The sequence below is a fragment of the Triturus cristatus genome, unplaced genomic scaffold, assembly GCF_964204655.1.
Source record: "Triturus cristatus unplaced genomic scaffold, aTriCri1.1 SCAFFOLD_159, whole genome shotgun sequence".
In the NCBI taxonomy this organism is placed as follows: domain Eukaryota; kingdom Metazoa; phylum Chordata; class Amphibia; order Caudata; family Salamandridae; genus Triturus; species Triturus cristatus.
Window position 1 is genome coordinate 679,794 of NW_028188236.1, and position 20,264 is coordinate 700,057.

The 20,264-nt window shown below is 38.5% G+C and overlaps 1 protein-coding gene across 2 annotated transcripts in view; it reads left to right on the plus strand.

Moving 5' to 3' along the window:
• The window catches only part of LOC146769249 (uncharacterized), an 81,646-nt gene that overhangs the window by 39,211 nt on the left and 22,171 nt on the right, over positions 1-20,264 (plus strand). The window contains exon 3 of one of the 2 annotated variants that reach the window (XR_014976351.1): positions 3,589-6,311. The exons of the other annotated variant lie outside the window; for it this stretch is intronic. The gene's annotated coding sequence lies outside the window, so the exon portion shown is untranslated. Of the gene's footprint in view, positions 1-3,588; positions 6,312-20,264 lie in introns of those variants that run through there. 2 annotated transcript variants of the gene reach the window in all.

The following is a 20,264-nucleotide window of genomic DNA, read 5'->3' on the forward strand; positions in this document are numbered from 1 at the left end:
GAGAAACTGAGTATTGATAAAAATTAAATAGAAAGTGCTAATGAAATTAGAAATCTTTTAGACGTATGTTCAGGATGTACACAGTTTACTCAAAATGTCCAGCAAGATGCACAGGAATTCTTGATGTATGTCCTTATGGTACTGGAAGATGAAGGCATAGATATTGAGAATATGTTCGGTCTCTCTTATAAATGGGAACATACTTATGAACACTGTTTCTACACATGCAGCTCTAATGTTGATTCAGAAAGGTTTATCTATTTAACATTGCCAGAAAGTAAATCAGTGAGTTTGAGTAAATTAGTTAAAGATGCCAATCATAGCATGGAATGCTATGAATGTAAATCTGACATGTTTTCAACGTTATTTTTAAAGAAATATGGACAGTATGTAATTTTAATGATGCAACGTTGTAGAGCTGATGGTTCAAAATTGGACACTTTAATAAAGAAGTTTATAGGACAGCAATTATCAATTTCAGGAATTCCATGAATATATACATAGGTAGAATAGTGTTTAAAGGAAAAAATAAAATGGAAAAAAATGATGTAAAAAAGAAAAAAAATCAATAAAAAATCATACGTTTCACACACATTATAGTTAGGAAATAAAATTCAAAAAACCATGCAAAAAGAAAAAAAAATATAGCTTTCACACGCGTTATATTTAAAAATTAGCTTTTAAAAAACCTTGCAAATTCACTGAAAAAACCATAGGTTTCACACACGTTATAGTTAGGAATTAGCATTTAAAAAACCTTGCAAATTCAATGAAAAAAACCATAGGTTTCACAAATGTTATAGTTAGCTGGACATTTCGCTCGTAAAAAACCAATGAAATTCCCCCGTTATAGTTAGTTCAGCTAACTATAACTCGCACACCCGCAATCCACTGCTGATGACGTCACATATTACATCACTCATGACATGGTCAATGACATCACTCATGATATCTCAAATGACATCACTGATGACATCATCCTTGTGATAGAGTGGCAGACCTCCTCTCACCCTAATATAACCTTTGATACACACATTCAAAAATAGAGACTAAAATTTTCAAAACAATGGACATACCAATACCAGTTACAACAACCTCTTCAGTAATTTTAAGAACCACATACACATCCACTCATTCACCAACAGTCCTATACATTCACTCATACATGTACTCACTCATCATATGTACTCATACACCTATACATCCAGTTACACAATGCCACTCATCCATAGAGTTACTCACACACATAATCACTCATGCTAATAAAGAATCAAACATACATTTACTTGCATATACAGTTATACACACACCACCACACTTACTTTTACAGAAACTTACACATACTTAGTCTTTTAAACAATCACTTATAGAAACACATACTTATTCATACAGGATGTCTTTCAATCTCTCACTCTCACATATACTCACTTATATACACCAATAGTCACATATACTAGTTTAAAACATATGTAGTTACTCATAAAGACACTATTGAGACAGTCATTCACTCACTAACACACCCTTACACACACTCTTCCACCCATAGAGTCCTGCACACATGCTGTCTTCAACACATACAAACAGTGAGTTACTCATTCATGCACCTATGCACTACGTAATACCCCCACCGAACCATGCAGACACTCAGACTGATACTCAAAAAACCAACTAATAACCTATATAGACACTCATGTAGCTACTCACCAACCCATGCAGCCACTTATACACAAAGTGAGAGACTGATACAGATATTTATATATTTAAACATTACTCACTAACCCATGTATTCACTAAGATACACTTACTCAGTCAGTTATACAATCAATTTTTCAAAAACAAATCATCCATTTAGACACTTATATACCCATTTATTCTTCCATCGACCTTGAGATATACATAGATAAAACATATGTAATTTTCAGAACAACACACATTCACTGGATGATGTCATCAGTGATGTCATTTGAGATGTCATCAGTGATGTCATGAGTGATGTCACTGACCATGTCATAGGTTTCACACACGTTATAGTTAGGAATTAGCATTTAAAAAAACCTTGCAAATTCACTGAAAAAACCATAGGTTTCACACACGTTATAGTTAGCTGGACATTTCACTCGTACAAAACCATTGAAATTCCCCTGTTATAGTTAGTTCAGCTAACTATAACTCGCGCGACCGCAATCCACTGCTGATGACGTCACATATTTCATCACTCATGACATGGTCAGTGACATCACTGATGACATCTCCAATGACATCACTGATGACATCACTGATGACATAATCCATTGAGTATGTGTTTCTGAACAGTTTTAATATGTTTAATATATATAGGGAAAGGCCTGTTGAAGAATAAGTGGGTGTACAAGTGTGTGAATGGATGATTTTCTAGGTGCGTAACTGACTCTATAAGTGAGTCATTAAATGTATCTTACTGCAGACTAGTGACTAAACTGTGTGAATGTCTGTATGTGTCTGTGTGTTGGTGTATAAGTGGCTGCATGGTTTTGTGAATAGCTATATGAGTGTCTATATGGGTTATTGATTGGTTGTCTGAGTATCTGTATGGGTGCCTGAGTGTTTGTGTGGGTAGGGTGTGTGTGACCTGATGTGTGAGTGGGTGATTCAGTGGGTGCATGATTTTAAGAGTGCATCTGTGATGGACTGTATGTAAGGGTGACTGTATGTAAGGGTGTGTTAGTGATTGAATGTATATCTCAGTTGTACATGTGTCAGTAACTACATATGTGAAACGCAGTGTATATGTGTGTAAGAGTATATAACTATCTATTTGTGAGAGTGTGTGATTTTGGGAGTGGCTGTATGCGCCATAGTGCAAGGATATCTGTGTCATGTGCTGTTTGTTTTTCTGCAGGAAGACACAGAATTTGTTAGTATTTTTATGAGTAAGTGAACTTGAGTGTGTTTAACTGTATATGTGAGTAAATTGGACTGTGATTAATTATTTGCATGACTGACTAGATGTGTCAGTACCTCTATGGATGATTGGCGGTGTGTGAGTGTCTATATAGGTGTATAAATGCACAGAGTGACTGTAAGTATGAGTGACTGTACAGGTGAGTGATGGACATGTATGTAGACCTGAAAGTCAATGAGTGGGTGTGTAGTTATTGGTATTGGAGTATCTATGGTTGTCAAAATGGCCGTTTGAAATTTTGAGTCGGTGTATCAAAGGTTATATGAGGGTGTGAGAAGGTGCACTGATTTATCACATGGATGGCGTCATCAGTGATGTCATCAGTGATGTCATTTGAGATGTCATCAGTGATGTCATGAGTGATGTCACTGACCATGTCATGAGTGATGTAATATGTGACGTCATCAGCAGTGCATTGCGAGGGCGCGAGTTATAGTTAGCTGTAATGTGACGTTTACGTGCTTCCATGATGCGTCAGCTGCGTCTATGACGCGGTGGGTGCGCAGATCCCGCGAAGTATTTAACATTTAAAAAAACATATTTATGTATTTCATGTGAATATTAATTGAAGACAAACTCTAAACTAGTCTTAAAATTAATATATTTTGACATCTAATCCTATATTTCTTTTTAATTCAATTTTGCAGATGCGCGCTGGGTGCGTGCTGCGTAAGCGCACGGTGCGTGGATCCCATGTGACCTGCAAAAAAAGAGATTTGATTGGTTCATTACACTTCCTGTTCTAACTACTGAAAGACCCCACCCATTTCAATCATTCTTCTTTGAGCTTCTTTGGAGAACCACCTCTTTGGAGAGAAGAAGATTTTTTAGACTAAGTTTAACTTAGCTCTAACTTTTTTCAACCAAAAATGGCTTCAGGGCAGCAGGCATCACCTGTATCACCTCATACTTCTGAGGATGAATTTTTGCCGGAGTTACCACGCAAAGAACGTTTCTCTTCAGTGGTAGGGAAATTTTTTACTTTTCCCGAGGGGCAGAATAAAACCAATGCCACCTTGGTCACATGCAAGATTTTCAAAAGAGTCCTATCGAGAGGGGATCCTAACAAGAAATACTCTTGCGGCACGGCAAGTATGATGAAGCACATGAGGACCCTTCATCCAAACAATCTTGCAAAAGAAGAGTGCCGACGGATGAGAAACGCTTCTGCTCCTGTGCCATCCACCTCATCGCAGCCGAGCACATCAAGAGTGCATCCATCAGACCAAACCTTGGACATCCGTCCTCAATTTCAATTTTTAAAAGTGCTCTGCACTAAGTGCAATAAGACTTTGTGCTATGGCGAGCAGTTGATCGATCTGATCTGCCGCCGCCAAGAAAGTCATATTTGCTAGTTTTTTTTTGTTTTATTTTATTGTTCCCTGAAGTTCATTCTTTGGGTTCTCCTGTTTTGTTTTTTGTTTTTTTGTTTTTCAGAAAAACCAAAAAAATCACAAAATTGTTAGAAAAACCAAAAAAAATATAAAAGAAGAAAGAAGAAAAAAAAAGTTCTTGTAAGAACTAACTTTCCTGGTTTAAAAAAAGAGCTAAATTTCTTTGTTAGTGTGTGAAAGTTTAGATGAATGTATGTGTAGTACGTAATTGACGGAATGAATGCATTAGTAGCGTATGGTGAATGTATAAGTGCAGAACTATAAGGAAGTGCTGCAGCATCACACAGTAACCTCTTTAACTGCAGTGTGCTGTAGTACTTCCGAAGCACAGGGATGCAACATATGTACATAAATATGTTGCAAATCTATGCTTCTGTCTGCACGGCTGCTTAAACTGCAGCCATGTGGTGACACAGGCACCCTTGCACCATAGTGCAAGGATATCTGTGTCATGTGCTGTTTGTTTTTCTACAGGAAGACACACCTTCCTGCACAAAAACAATGAGAACATGCATTTTTCTCCTTCAATGTATGATGAACATTTCAGCATGCATTGAAGATATAAAAATGTGGAGAAATTAAAACAATTCTCTTTGTTGTGCTTTCCTACACCAATTGTAAAATGGTGCACCATTCACACACATATCGAAATTTGTGATTTATGATAAATCTAGACATGTGTCTTGTTCTATGAGTATTAAGTGCAATCATGCACAACAACACTTATAGAACACCCTTTCAACACAAAGTAGTCTAAATGATGAGGTTGTATTTACATGGAGTATAAAAAGTGCACAGAGTGCCTTTTCCTCTCTTTGTAAATATAAAAGAGTATCTTGCACAATAACTATGTTACAAAAAGTGACATATTTCCGTTTTTAAATTTCCTTGTGAATGATTAAAGTAAGCACAGAGTTTTGTCTGCAAAGATGTTCAAAGAAGAATGATTGAAATGATTGCGGTCCTTCAACAGCTAAAAACGTGAAATATTATGAACCCCTCAAATCTCTTTTTTTGCAGGTCACATGATATCTGATTATGGTCAGATTTCAATACTACATAAACAGAGTGTTTTTAGAAATGTGTTTCAACTTTGTAGCTTCTTGCAGGCCTCTTCATTCTGCATATTGAGACTTAGTTAAACTTACCTTCACAGTAATAGGAATAAGAAATGGTATTAATTTTTTGCTGTTTTTCATTCAAATTTAAATTGTTAAAAATTGCTTATTTTAAAATTTGGATCTGTGAAAGAAAAAAAATAATAATTATAACATATAATAATACATTTTTTACAACACAACATAATTTCCACAAAGTAATTTGTTTGCCTTTTTTGCTTTTCACAGAATATATTGAATTTTACTAGAAATAGTGATTTCAATGGTACTCATCACTTAACAGCGGGCAAAAAAAAACAATCAGTAAGATTGTTAAAAAAAAAAAAACATACTATTCTCAGTAAAATACCAGAAAATACAAATCATACATATATGAAATGCTTACAGATTACAAAATGTTATAACTTTAACTTATAAAAACTGTAAATGTTGCCGCATTAAAATAATCACCGAATAAATGACCACCAAAAAGTCCATAATTCAAAAATATATCTTTCCTTGAGGCCAAATGGTATTTTTGCACTTCTTCTTTATGTAAATTGTCAAATGGTAGTCCTATTAACTTATAATAATAAATTCCTCAGAGAGTGAATTATCTTCCTAAAACTTTGGCTTTAAAAATATTAGGTAGGAATTTTGTAATTCCCTAGGCAAACGTTGTTTGAAAACCAACTGGGCATCATTACAAAGTGTCCAGCCTTTGTCACATTTTAGATAGGTAGTGTAATGTCCAGAAGTGGTGGAAGGACCATCATGGAAAATTATTGCAATTGCTACAAAAGGCCTTCCTGATATTGATACTTGTGTTGCTACAAACTGCTTTATTAAAGTCTCCAATTTTATTCCATCAGCTGTACAACGTTGCATCATTAAAATAATGTATTTTCCATATTTTGTTAAGAATAATGTGGATAACATTTCTGATTTACATTGGCTACACTCCATATTTTGAATTGCACCTTTCACTAATTTAAAGACACTGATTTACAGTCTGGTAATGTTAAATACAGAAATCTCTCAGTGTTTACATTGGTGCTACATGTATACATGCAATTTTCACAATAATGTTCCCATTTGTAAGAAAGGCCAAAAATATTTTCTATTTCTACACCTTCATTTTCAAAAGTTGTAAGCATATACATTAAAAATTCCTGAGCATCTTGTTGGATATTTTGTGTAAATTGTGTAGAACCAGAACACACATCCAAAACATTACGAACATCTGAAACAGATTGTATTTTACTTCTATCTGTTGTCAATTTTTCATAAACAGAATGCAACAGAGAACAAAATCTTTTTTCCCGATTCTGCATAATTTGTGCTTGCAAACCTTCCAGATATAAAACAACATTGACCACTACATTAGCATAGCAGTTGACACCAGAACTATTTTCAAACTGATAACCAACAATCTCTTCAACAGTGTCCAATTTCTTTTTACCTGCAATCGCAACATTATCTTGTTCTTTTCCCTTCTTGACATCTTCAGTACAGATATTCTCTAACCTTCTTTTTCAACCAACCACACGCTTTTCAAATACAGGATATTGACCTAAATTTGGAGCATACACCCTTCTTAACCTATTATACTCTTTTACACAGTTTGCATCTGCAGTAACCTTTGTTTCATCAAAATCAAACAAAAACAAACCAGATAATGTTCTGACTCGCGACAAAGCAACATATGCCATACCCTCTTTAAATACAGTAGATCCAATGCACTGTCTACACTTAATCCTTGAGAATTATGAATAGTCACTGCATATGCCAGAGAAAATGGAAATTGTTTCCTACGGACATATAAATCTTTAACAAGCAAAAAACGAAGTGAACAACGACCAATTTCTTTAACTTCATCAATCTGATCAAATTTAATTTTTAAAAAACCAATTCCTTCTTTTTTCTGATAATTCACAAAATCCACCACTTTACCCATTGCACCATTAACTAAACCTTTCTCTACATCCAAATTACGCCTTAAAATTACCCGACAGTTTACACACACATACAGTGTCTTTTCCAAACCAGCAGTTTTAGATATTTTATTTTCTAAACAATCTAGTTTTGATCTCAACTTACCCGTCAAAATAATAGTGATTCCTTCATGTAGTATTTTATCGATGGCTTCCATTTTAACAATTTCTTCACTTTCCAATTTCAATAATTCTTCGTTGAATATTGAACACTCACGCAGTGTCGGCAATAAGCAAATCACTGACTTATTTTTAGCAATTTCCACGTACACTTTTGCAGCAACTGCATTTTCATTTGGAAAGACATTGCAAAGTAATCGACTCTCCAAAGCTTCTTTCCCTTTTTTTGAAAGAATTCCAATTCTTATATCTTGAAGAATACTTCCATATTCAGCATCATTTGCCTGTCGCATATTTGTTGTCAGTTCTTTGTATTCAAAATTATTCCAAATGTTCACATTACCAACACTGCCAAGAGACTTTCTGGTATCTTCATGGGCAAGTGTTTTAAATACCGGTTGTCCTTTTACCGGTGTCAGTTGCAGTAGATCTCCAAAAACTATGACGTGTTTTCCTTCAAATAACACGTCATACTCTGTTTTAAGAATTTGCTGCATTCTTAAATGCACAAAGGCAAGCATCAAGTTTGAAACCATGCTCACCTCATCAATAATGAGAAGTTTCATTTTCTTCAGCACTCTTGAAACTTCACAACAAGCTTCTCCAGATAGCTTGTGGTATTCCAATTTGTTCTCATGCTCTACTGGCAGCATTAGTAAACGATGTAAAGTAATTCCTTTAATGTTATGTGCTGCCAACCCAGTTGGAGCAGTGACAACACAAGACAAATACGACTCAGTTGTATTTTGCAGATAAGTTGTAATTACTTTAATTAAGAAACTCTTTCCTGTTCCAGCTTGACCACTCACATACATTCGGATAGGTTGAAATGATGTACATGAGCACACTCTCTCTTTTCATGAAGTAATCCATGGTCAATCTGCTCTTTCAGTTGCTGATATATTTGTTTCTGTTCAACATGTAGTTGCTCTTCCAAGTTTCCTAACTGTATTGCATCTTCTTGTGCTTGATACATTGCTGTTTCCACCTCATTCATTGCAATCGCTGCTTCATTTTCAACAATTGGTTGTCCAAGTGGATCTTGACTCAGTGCAGCAGAACTTTGACTGTCTTGAGAACTGTCTCTAGCAATCTCAGCTGCAATTGTAGCTTCTTGATCAATTTCATCATTCAACATTTTCACATAATTTGCGAAAGCACTGCATTGTATGCTATCTTTACAAGCATTAAATGAATCTTCATAGCTGGGAAAATCTCCAAGTAATTCCAGTTCAGAACGCCATGGTTCGAACATTTGCAAAAGGGCTAAATAGTAAAATTCCCTTTTGTCAGCAGTGTCGCAGTTTTCTGTGATTAATTAAATTTCCTTTCCTTTGTTTCACCAGACATCCTTCAGAACCAATCACTCCATATTTTCCATTGTTGATGTTCTCTGTAATATTCTGTTTAAAAGTGTAGTTTTGCAGCACTTCATAGAGACACATGTTCTCAAGATGATGACTTCTCTTTGGATAGCATGTGTCCAACATATTGGTTTTCAAAATATCTGTACTTTCAGGGTCATTTTCTGCTAAATATTCAATTTCTTGAACAGATTTCAGTACCCGATTTCGCATTCCTGCAAGACCTAGACTCACCGAAATGATTCTTCTACTTTTGGAATATAGACTTGCAGATGATAACCGATCTGAACATTCATATGCTCCAATTTCACGATGCGATAACATCTTCAAACTGAAACTGTATAATTTCTTAGTTAGAGACTTCTCGTGAGAAATCTCTTCCCACATTTCTTTCAATTCAGTCTTTTCTGATTTAGTAATGTAAGACATTACATATCGAGCAACAGCAATGGAATTGTCCGCAAAATACTGAGTATCCATGTTAGCGTTCCACATGGATAAAATAACTGGATTGTAGTCATTTATGTTTTTTGATTCTTCGCTTCTTCTTAAGTTGTAGGTGTTTTTCGGAGACTTTCTTGTGATGGTATGTCGTACAGCTGACATAAAACTGTTCACTCTTCCTTTGGCTAATACAGGACGTGGAAATCCAAAACGACATTTGGTATAGAACTTATCCTTTGACTTGTACTTTCGTCGACAGTATTTTCCACACCTATGGCTTTGAAATCGTAAGACTTGTTGTTTTAAGTTTTTCTCTTCTCTGCTATTTGGAAGAGCACATGTAGCATAATCTTCAATGAAAGACAAAACAGTTTCATTTGAATCTGTTCCAAATTTGGGGGCGTCCTTGACCCATAACAACATATGTATGTGAGGAGCACCTCTTCCTTGATACTCCTTTCTCCAAAAGAAATCCACAACTTCTCCAAGAGGAGGATTCTTTTTATTGCAGATGAAAGACATCATAGCTTCAAATCTATGATTGAAAAATCTGCATACATTGACAGAATCCAAAGAGCACAATTCTCCAGGTGTCTTGTATTCAATATTTTTTATATTTATATTTATATATTTTATATTGGAATTTACCTCTCGAAGAAATTAAAATAAATCATCCCAAGCATACTCAGCACAGCTTAGTGTAACAAACCATGTAGGAGTTCCCAAGTTCCGTAGCATGCATTTCAGTTCTCCATGTCGACGGTACCAATATTCATTAGTCCCACGCTGACATGCCATCAGATTTTTCAACTGAGATTCTAAATGATCATCTCTCTGATGCACTTTATCCATAAAATCCTTTGCAGTTACATTTTGAAGATGCATTCCAGTTTTTAAAATGTGATTTACTGCATATGAAAGTCCAGACAAGTCACTTTAAAACAGAAGATGAAACATATAAGGGATACATTGTCAAAATCTTGGATCTTCTGCATATAATCTTGTTGTCCGATATTCAGATGCAGGAATCTGCACAGGATGTTCATCATATCGTCCACCTTTTCCTGTTGGAAACAACTGAGGAAAACAACGAGCTTCCAAGCTCTCTTCCCATACACTCATGGGACTTCCTGTTGCTTTTTTTATTTGAAACAACTCAATTGTATTCCCCATCACCTCTTTGGAATGAAGTGGATGTACACTGTAATGTTCATAGATCTCTTCACATCTGGACATGTCCACTTTTTCAATTTGTCCACTTAATGTTTCACTATCTTCTGCTAAATCTATTTCTTCTTCTCCAACAAACACATTTCTATAGTACTCATTATTTTTTAACAGATACAATGATGCCTTTTGCACTTTTCTAACATCCACCAACTCTTGCCAGATTTTCTTATTCTTAGTAGGAACACCATTAACTAGAATGACTAGTGGCTCATTTTCTGCATGATCTACACCAATAGTTTCAACATTTGTCCTTAAATCTATTTTTTATTATTTTTATTGAACAGGCTGGTGAGTAAAACATACATTAATACATGTGTTTGTTCACAAAAGGGAAGAAAAGAAAGAAAAGAAAAAAAAACCAAACCGATAGACAAAATTAAGCTCAAAGGAGGAGCAGCACTATTCCATGAATGAACCCCAATTCTTTTCGTGTTTCATCAAGGACCGGGTCCCCCTAAGATTGGCTAGTGAAGCTTCCATTGAGTAAATCTCAGTTACCAATGTCCACCAATCCCACACCGATGGTGGATCAGGGCGAGTCCAGGCTCTGGCCAAAGTTAATTTAGCACAAGACATGAGGATTGAAGCCAGAGCATCCTGGGAAGAAGGGGTGGGATTGATATCTAATAGAACAAAGGAGGCGGAGAATAGGGGGACCTGGATTGACCTGATTTCAAGAACCTTACGGATGTCTGACCAGTAATCCTTAAGAGTGGGACAAGAGAACAGCATGTGTACCAGATCAGCTGCATGGGCCGAGCATTTGGGGCATTTAGTATGGTCATTCGTAGTGTTGTTAAGAGACCATCTGGAAATGATTTCCGGTGTGTTATATAGCATGCAAGTCGTTCTAAATTGCTGTAGCCTCAGGCTAGAAGAGTGGACACTGCTGTTAATATTAGATAGGGAACGTTCTATGTCTTTCAAAGTGACATTTGGTCCTAGCACCCTACCCCATTTGGCAGCTAATTTAGAACAGTCGTTTAGTTTGAAGTTGATTAAAAGACTATAAGTGTTACTTATTGCTGATTTAGTTGTTGAGGAGTAAAAGTGAGTCCAGATATCGCAGTCGGTAATCTCAAATAGTCGTTTTTTGTTCACCAGATAATCATGTATCTGTCGATGTTTATATCTCATAGATTCCGGGAGGCCATAGAGTAGTTTAAGTGTATTAAAGTCTAAAAAGCCTTGCATGCCGTATAAGTCCCCTAAATGCCTAATACCCCATCTTGCCCAGCTTTGAGCGTTGTGTTCGTTAAAAATTCCCGGAAGACCCGGGTTGCCCCACAACAGTAGTTTTGAATGAAAAAAAGTAGTTTTGCAAAAAATAAGTATGTTAGCCCATATCTTTGCTATATCTCTTGCGGTCTTGAATTTTACTCTTTTAAAGTAATTGGGGTCATTGACTCGTAATAAGAACATATTAGCATCTTGTTTTAACATAAAAGAATGAAAAAAAGATGCTCCACCCTGGTTTAATAACGAACGAATACGAGAAACAAAAGCAGACCAAAAATATAATTTAAAATCGGGAAAATTAAGCCCTCCCAAGTTTGTTATTTTTCAAAGAATTCAATGACCTCCTCGCTTTTTTATAGCCCCATATAAAGCTACTAAATGCGTCGTCTAGTTGTTTGAAAAACAAATTGTTTAGGGCCAACGGAATAGAGCGGAATAGGTACATGAATTTGGGTAGTACCTTCATCTTGATTAAGTTAATTCTGCCGATGATATTCAGTGGTAATCTGTGCCATTTCTTTAATAGTGAGATGGTAGATTTAACTAGTTCATTGTAGTTTATGTTGTTGATTTCTTGAATTTTAGCCGTTAGCTTAACACCTAAATAGGTGGCGCTTTTACAAATCTCAGGAACTGGGACGGCAGGAGTATAGTTGGTTATGATTTGGGTCTTCTGTAAGTTGAGCCTGTAACCGGAGACAATCCCGAATTTTTCGGCCTCAGAAGCTATGCCTTGGAGTGCCGCCACAATATCCTGTGAGTAAACCGCGATATCGTCGGCATATGCGGTTATTTTTAGTGTTTGATTGCCTGACCTGAAAGGAACAATTTGGGTTTGTAACTGGAGAGCATGTAGGAATGGTTCCAATGAGAGGGCGAATAAAAGAGGCGAGAGAGGGCAGCCCTGGCGAGTACCTCGTAAAATTGGAAACTCTTGAGAGGACAGGCCCCCATAGGATGTATAGGCTGTTGGGTTATCATACAGAGCCTGTATAGCTCGTAAGAATTGCCCCCCGAAGCCCAGCTTAGAGAGGACACACCAGAGGTAGTCCCAGCCCACTCGGTCAAAAGCCTTCTCGGCATCTAATAGAATCATGCCGAGCGGAGTGGATTCTATCTCTGCTACGTCAAATGCCGTGATAGCCATATTTACATGTGCTGTTGTGTCCCTCCCTGTTATAAACCCGTGTTGTTGGGGGTTAACAATTAAAGGCAGGAAGGGAGACAGTCTTATAGCTAGTATTTTAGCAAATATTTTAGCATCGGTATTGATCAACGATATAGGTCGGTATGATCCTCTCTCCTCCTTTGGTTTGTTCTTTTTCAGAAAGAATATTATTTTTGCCCTGTTCCATGATTTTGGGGCCTTTCCATTACGACCAACAGCTTGTATAACCTCCAGTAACAAAGGCCCCAGTTCGGCTATGCAAATTTTGTAAATCTCCAAAGGGATTGTGTCCTCCCCTGCAGCTTTCCCTGCTGGTAGTAGTTCTATTGCCTGGTGTAATTCAGCTCCTGTAATAATGTCTGACATCGATTCTTGCATTGTGTTAGACTCTGGATTGGTTAAGAACTTATCAACGTAGTCCTGGATTGCTTCTAAATTGGGAGTGCTTTCTGGAGTGTATAATGTGCTATAGTAATCCGCGAATTGTTCTACTATTTCTCTCTGTTGGTTGAAAATTTTACCATTGCTGCCCCGGATGCTTGTGATCAGTGTATGGGCTCTATCCTCAGCAACCTTATAGGCAAGAATTTTGCCAATCTTGTCTCCGCTTTCATATTGTGAAATCTTGTATTTGTGAATGTTTGCGCTGCTCTTTTGGATGAATTTCTTTTTAGCCTCGTTCTTAAGTGAGCAAAGTTTGAGGCTGATGTCTGTAATCCCAGGTGAATTTGATCGAAGTGCAGAAGCCAAGGTTTCCTCTTGGGATGCAATTTTTGAGATGATCTGTGCCTTGTGCTTTCTGTGTTCGGTGTTTTTCCTGATCACATAAGCTTGGGTGAAACCCCTAATACCCGCTTTGCAGGCATCCCAGACCATGAGACAAGAAGTAGTTTCGATGTTAATATAGAGAAATTCGGTCAGGTGTGATTTAAGCTGTGACACATATTGTGCGTCTGAAAGTAAGTACCTGGGGAAGGAAAATGGTCTGGGAGGGACCCTGATATGTGGTATAGTGATTGCTAAGATTATTGCGTTGTGATCCGATGAGATTCGAGGACATAGGGTCATCGTGCTATGTTTTAGTAGGTTGTCACTAATTAATGCCATGTCCAGCCTAGAGCAAGATCTATGTGGTGCCGAATAGTACGTGTATCCTGGTGTGTTCGGATGTAGATATCGCCAAGCATCCTTAATATTGTGAATACGACAGATGTCATATATGGATGACCTAGTTTTGCGCATCCTATGAAAGCTTCCTGGATAAGTTGAGTCTATTTTATAATTCATTATGCAATTAAAATCCCCCATAATAATGGGTTCCCCGTCCCAATCCAGGAGTTTTATGTTCAGTAAATCGTAGATACTTGGATCATCTGTATTAGAGCCGTATACTACACAAAGGACATACATATAATTATCGAAGCGAAGTTGGACCATCGCCAGTCTTCCGTCTTGACTATGAAAGGTCTGCAGTGTTTCAGATTTGAATCTTGTCTGTGAGGATAGCCACCCCTCTTGTGGAAAGCCCAAAAGTAGAGCAAACCAGAATATGGTAACCCAATTGTTTAAGTAGTTTTTTGTCCTTGCCGGCAATGTGCGTTTCTGAGAGTAAGGCAAAATGAGGGTTGTGCAATTTGAGTTCTTCTGAAATCAACATTCTCTTATTCTTGCTGTTGAGCCCTGCTACGTTCCAAGCCAGTATCTTTATTTCATGCATTTGTGAGTGATTAGATTTTTCAGCCTAAAAACAGGCATCTTTAAGTGTTCATTGTTACTCGTATGTGAGGTCATGTATAAGGACCGAAGGGACAGATCTGATTTGTCCTCAAAACACTCTTTCTCAGCAGCCTGAAACATATTTTTATTGATTTTAACCCACCCAAACCCCCCCACTCCCCCCCCACCCTGATTCTCACCCCAAAGGGGGAAGAACCGCCCTTGAGTAACAGCTGCCGCTGGAAGGGCAGCGCACAAAACAGGACAGCCAAGAGTGCCCCCCCCCCACAAACCCTCTCCCCCAGTGCTTTGCCGTATAGCCTACAGCATTTCTACAGAAAACCGGGCCTGCCAAGTGCAAACAGATTTGCTAAGACATTGCAGGATCTAAACCGTGCCAAATCTAGAGATGTATGCTTCAGCTTCTTTGGCATCGTTAAAGAATTGAGTATGCCCATTTTTAATAACCTTGAGGCGGGCCGGCTCCTGTAGAAAAGCCTGGCCCCCTCAAGATTTAATGGGATCTATCAGTTTACGTAGCGACCATCGCCTGTCCATTGTTTCCTTGCACAAATCTGATCGGACAAAAAATGAAAACTCCCCTACAGTTACAGGGGCGTTAGGGCGGGCTCTCTGCCAGACAGCTTGGCGTAAAAGAAAGTTGCCAAAAAAAATTATAAGGGGCCGTGGGAACTGGTTTTCTCTCTTTCTATTTCTCATAGCCAAGGGAAGACGATGGGCACGTTGAATTTGTGAAGATGGCGGAGTGAGGATCTGAGCTGAGCAGTTCACCAAGAGGCTCGCCCCCTCTCTCCCTCTCCTTCTACCGAAACGCCTGTAAACGCCTGTAAACTCTCAATCGAGTATGCCTCCACTCGACTTAGCACATACTGAACTTAAAAATTAGACTTAAAACGCTGTCAAACCTTCAGACTTTCATATTCTGTATCCTGCCTCTGTGGACGCCGTAATTTTGCTACACAGCTACGGGGAAAGAAACAGTGGCCGTTTTCCATGTTGGAGCTCCCGGGGACGACTCGAATCCTGCGGCGGATCATACAAGGATTGCTACGGAGCTCGGGGGTCAATTGGTTTGGTCTGTATTTTCGGACTGTCTTTCGTCCTCTCCCCCCGGCTTCCCAGATGAGCAAGATGCCTGCGAAACACCAACCTCGCGCAACCCGACACAGCAAGCACCCGACCGGAGTCCTTCCAGCCGGAGCTGCTCGGGAGACAGGAGCGACGATCTCTGGGCTTCCCCAGACTGCCGCGACCTACGCTGACACCGATGAACCTGCGAGCAACGGCTGTCCCACTCCGGAGCGCGTAATGACTGAAGGGGCGAGCAAACAGGTATTGAGACCGCCGACTTTGCTTGTTGATTCTCGTTCTAAGGGGACTAGCAAAAACCTTGCTACAAATCTGGCTAAGCCCTCGGACAAAAGCGGGGTGGCTGCTACAGGCAAAAACAATCATTCATTCCCGTCAATCCTAGAACATATTGTCCAGGACGCTCCCATCGATTCTGAAGGGATACTTTCTAGCGGCAGACAAATTAGTAGCATGCTGGGGGCTGAGCAACCGAAACACCGACAGCCCTTAATCTGTGATACTTCTTTGGGTCACAGCATGATATCCATTAATTCTTTGACCAAGCTGTCTGCAACGCCTATGCTGTCTGTGTCTGTGTCTGAAACTGATATTGGAGCTACATTAGAAACTGCGGCAGTCACATGTAGCTCAGACTTAGCTTTGCCCATTCCGGGCTCCGCTTGCTACTGCATCCACTATCACCCCGTCCGGAGGCCCACAACTACCCATAGTAAAGACATGCCCCACCAAAAGTCTTAGCCCTAATAAACTCATGGTTCCTCCAGATATAACGGTACACACGGAATATATTGAGATCAACGAACAAAATCTTCTCGAGGACTCTGATGCCGAGATCAGTACAGAGGATGAGGCCATGTCTGAAGACGACTTAGGGGGAAAATTATCAAACGGGCCCCGCGACCTTAAGACAAAATCCCGAGCAGGGAAAGCCCACAAACTTAAAAGTAAGGTTCGAGTCAAAAGAGGCCGCAAAACAGCCCTATTAACTCGACCCCTCTTAAACAACATTTTGGATCCAAAAAAAGGCTTTCGTGGACAAAAGTCCCCTAAGAAAATGGATTGTAGCAAAAGGCTTAGTCAAGAATCTGTCACAGAGACTATCAGGTGCCAGCTTAATAGAAACCTCCGAGCCCTCAGACTTGTCTATTCTACCAGCTACGTCTCCTCCTTCGGATACCCTCGGCTCCGCGGAGAACAATGCCTTAACTGCTCCACCTAAATCGCCATCACTAGTTGGGCTAGAATGTCAAGAACCTATCTCGACTCCTTCCACTGAGAGTCCTTCTAACACCATCACCTCTGCTCCCCCTCTATCTCACCAAAAGGAACACTTAGGTGCTTCCCCCAAAAGCATACCCGGGTCAGGGCAAATGCCAGCAGATCCCGCCTCAGTAGACACTATACTACAGATTCTGAGAGATCAACGTGCTGAAGCTAAAGAACACTATATTCAACTGAGGGTGGATAACAGCAAAATGCATACCTCACTGCAAGAACTTGCTTCCAAATTAGGCGGGATTACCCAAGACATTGTGGGACTTCAGCAACGTGTGGTTGAGATCGAGGAGGCTAATCTAAACACAACTGCTTTAACAGAGAAACACGACACCCAACTGCTGGCACTACAATCTAAAGTTGAAGATTTGGAGAATCGACAAAGACTGTCCAACCTGAGACTTTTTGGGATTCCGGAGGGCTCTGAGGGGTCTGACCCGAGGTCTTATCTAGTGGGGCTGTTTCAAAAGGCTTTTCCAGATCTAGCAGACTGGGACTGGGATTCACAAATTCAACATTTGTCCTTAAATCTAATGGTAAATACACAACTCTTCCTTTCAATCCTCTTTGCAACTCTGATGGAGGTAATTTACTTGTTTTGGGCTCCATAAGAACAATAGCCTGAAACGGGTGAACACATTGTATCAGAATAGACTCATACGTATTTAAATCAATCAGCTCTGGAGGAATAGCAACCAACTCTAGATTATTATGAACAGCTCTAGCAGGCATTTTATTCTCATCTAATTTATTATAACAATATTTGCAAATACGCTGCTCACATCCCAAATCAAAGCAATCCTCTACCAACAAATAAGTTGCAAATTCCATCCACTTATCATTATCTTTTATCTCACTTTTTAAATACAGATTGACACCCCTAGTCTGATTTTTATAGTGACTTCGCCGACAACAAATACAAGAAACATTTGGTCTTTCACCTGAAATTACCTTAAACTTTGTGATTTCATCCTCAAATTTTTCTGTAATTACAGGTTCTACATTGTTTTCAACATTTTGTTCTACTAATGTGTCAGTTTCTTCACTCTCTTGCTGAGGCCCAAAGTAACAAAACTCAATATCCTCACAGACCTGCTTCACATCTGAAACTGACCCACGTAAAAGAGCACTGTTCAACTCACTTAACTTTAGTGCTGGACTTTTTGCATAATACAACCTTCTCACTAACTTCCGCATTTGAGTATGATGTACTGCCAGCATTCTGAAATGGTGAAAAACACTTTCACAAACTTTCCTAGAAAGACAAGCCAGAGCATGACCTAGCAAACCAGTATGTTTTCTCACTCTGCAAGGGTCTAGTCCTTGCAACAGCTTAATCTTTTGTTATACACTTTTTTTAGTATAGACTCGTAAAAAAACTACATAATTTTTCAATAGATTCCTGTCGTACACTACTGCAATCCCAAGTGTACACAGGGTTTGTAGCACGTCTCCCTAAAACTTCATCAGCTATCACTTCTTCTGCATTTCTTTCAACCATTTTCTCTTTCTCCATTGGACAACCATCACTAACCTTATAACCTCTACCACTGGTGTCCACTGCATACAATAATTTTTCACTTAGTGAATAACTCTCTTCATTAAAAAAAGGCTCTGAACTAGAACTGTGTTTCCATTCTCCCAAAAAAACATCCTACTTTTGGCCTTCATTACATATATTGGTTTATCTAGTGATCGAATAAAATAAACAGTTTCCTTTTTACTTCAAAAGCCTTTTCCACAATGCTTTCAATATGCTTCTGCTTTTTATAAAATAAAGCACTCTTTTTATATTTCTTCACATCTTTCAGCAAATTATGCACTACTCTCTTGTAAAATATTTTTTTGCGTAATTCCTTATACTGATTTTGTCTTCTTTTACCATACTTTATCTCCTTTGACTGAACATTTGCTTTTTTACTTTTCCTCTTATTTTGATTTTTTTTCTTACTTAAAAAAATTTCTGAAGTTGCAGCATTCTCTACATTCTGTTTGCTCCTACAAACATTTTTAATAAATTGCTTCGTGATCTTACCAGAATTTTTTTTCCTTTTAGCCACATTATCTTGTTCATTCAATACTTGTGGTTGATGTTTCTTCAAATAATCCTCCTGTCTCTGTTCTTTTCTTTTTCTTTTTTTTCTGGCATAATTTCTCGATTTTAACGTTGAAAAACAGTATCTTCAAAAAAGAATCACAAATAAATGTATATTAATAACTTTCAAATTTACAGTATTACTGTACAAACACATTTTATATAAAAACAGACTAAGAAACTATAGCCCTGAACCACAAGTGTGACGATGATTAAAAAACTCCATACATAGTGCATACTACTTTGAAGCAGTTCATGCCCTAAAGCCTACCTCACTAAAAGACTACATGCTAAGTGACTGAATGATTACACTACTAAAAGGAGACACACTGGGTGAGTAACAGGGTGTTTGCTAGAAGTATATGAATACTAACTGGGGAATTGAAGGTGCGAAAGACAACTGCGTAGCTGATTTGAGAACTGAATGCATACTGGATAGGCATTTAAAGCAGTCCATGTGCTAAGGCCCGGCTCACTGCATGAGTACTTGGGTACTGACTGAATGATTAGACTACAGCAAGGAGACTGCCTGGATGAATTTATAAGTGGTACGCTTTTCGCACAGGGAATGGATTAGTACTTGGTACTGAATGGGTCACTAGAAGAGTGCAAAGGGAGTGACAGGATGTTTGCTGGACTATATGGATACTGACTAGGGAATTGAAAGTGTAAAAGACAAGTCTGTAGGTGGTTAGAAGACTACAAGCATAGTGCATAGGGGTTTGAGGCAGTCCATGTGCTAAGGCCTGGCTCAGTGCATGAATACTTAGACAGTGACTGAATCTTTAGAGTACTGTAAAGAGAGTGCCTTAGTGAATTTATAAGTGTTTGGGTTTTGGCACAGTGAATCGATTACTACATGGTGCTGAATGGGTCACTAGAAGACTGCAAAGGCACTGACAGGGTGTTTCCTAGAAGTGTATGGATACCGACCAGGGAACTGAAGGTGTGAAAACACTTGTGTAGGTGGTTAGAGAACTACATGCATACTGCATAGACATTTGAAGCAGTCTATTTGGTAATGAATGGTTCACAACATAAGTACTTAGAAACTGGCTAAATCATCAGACTACT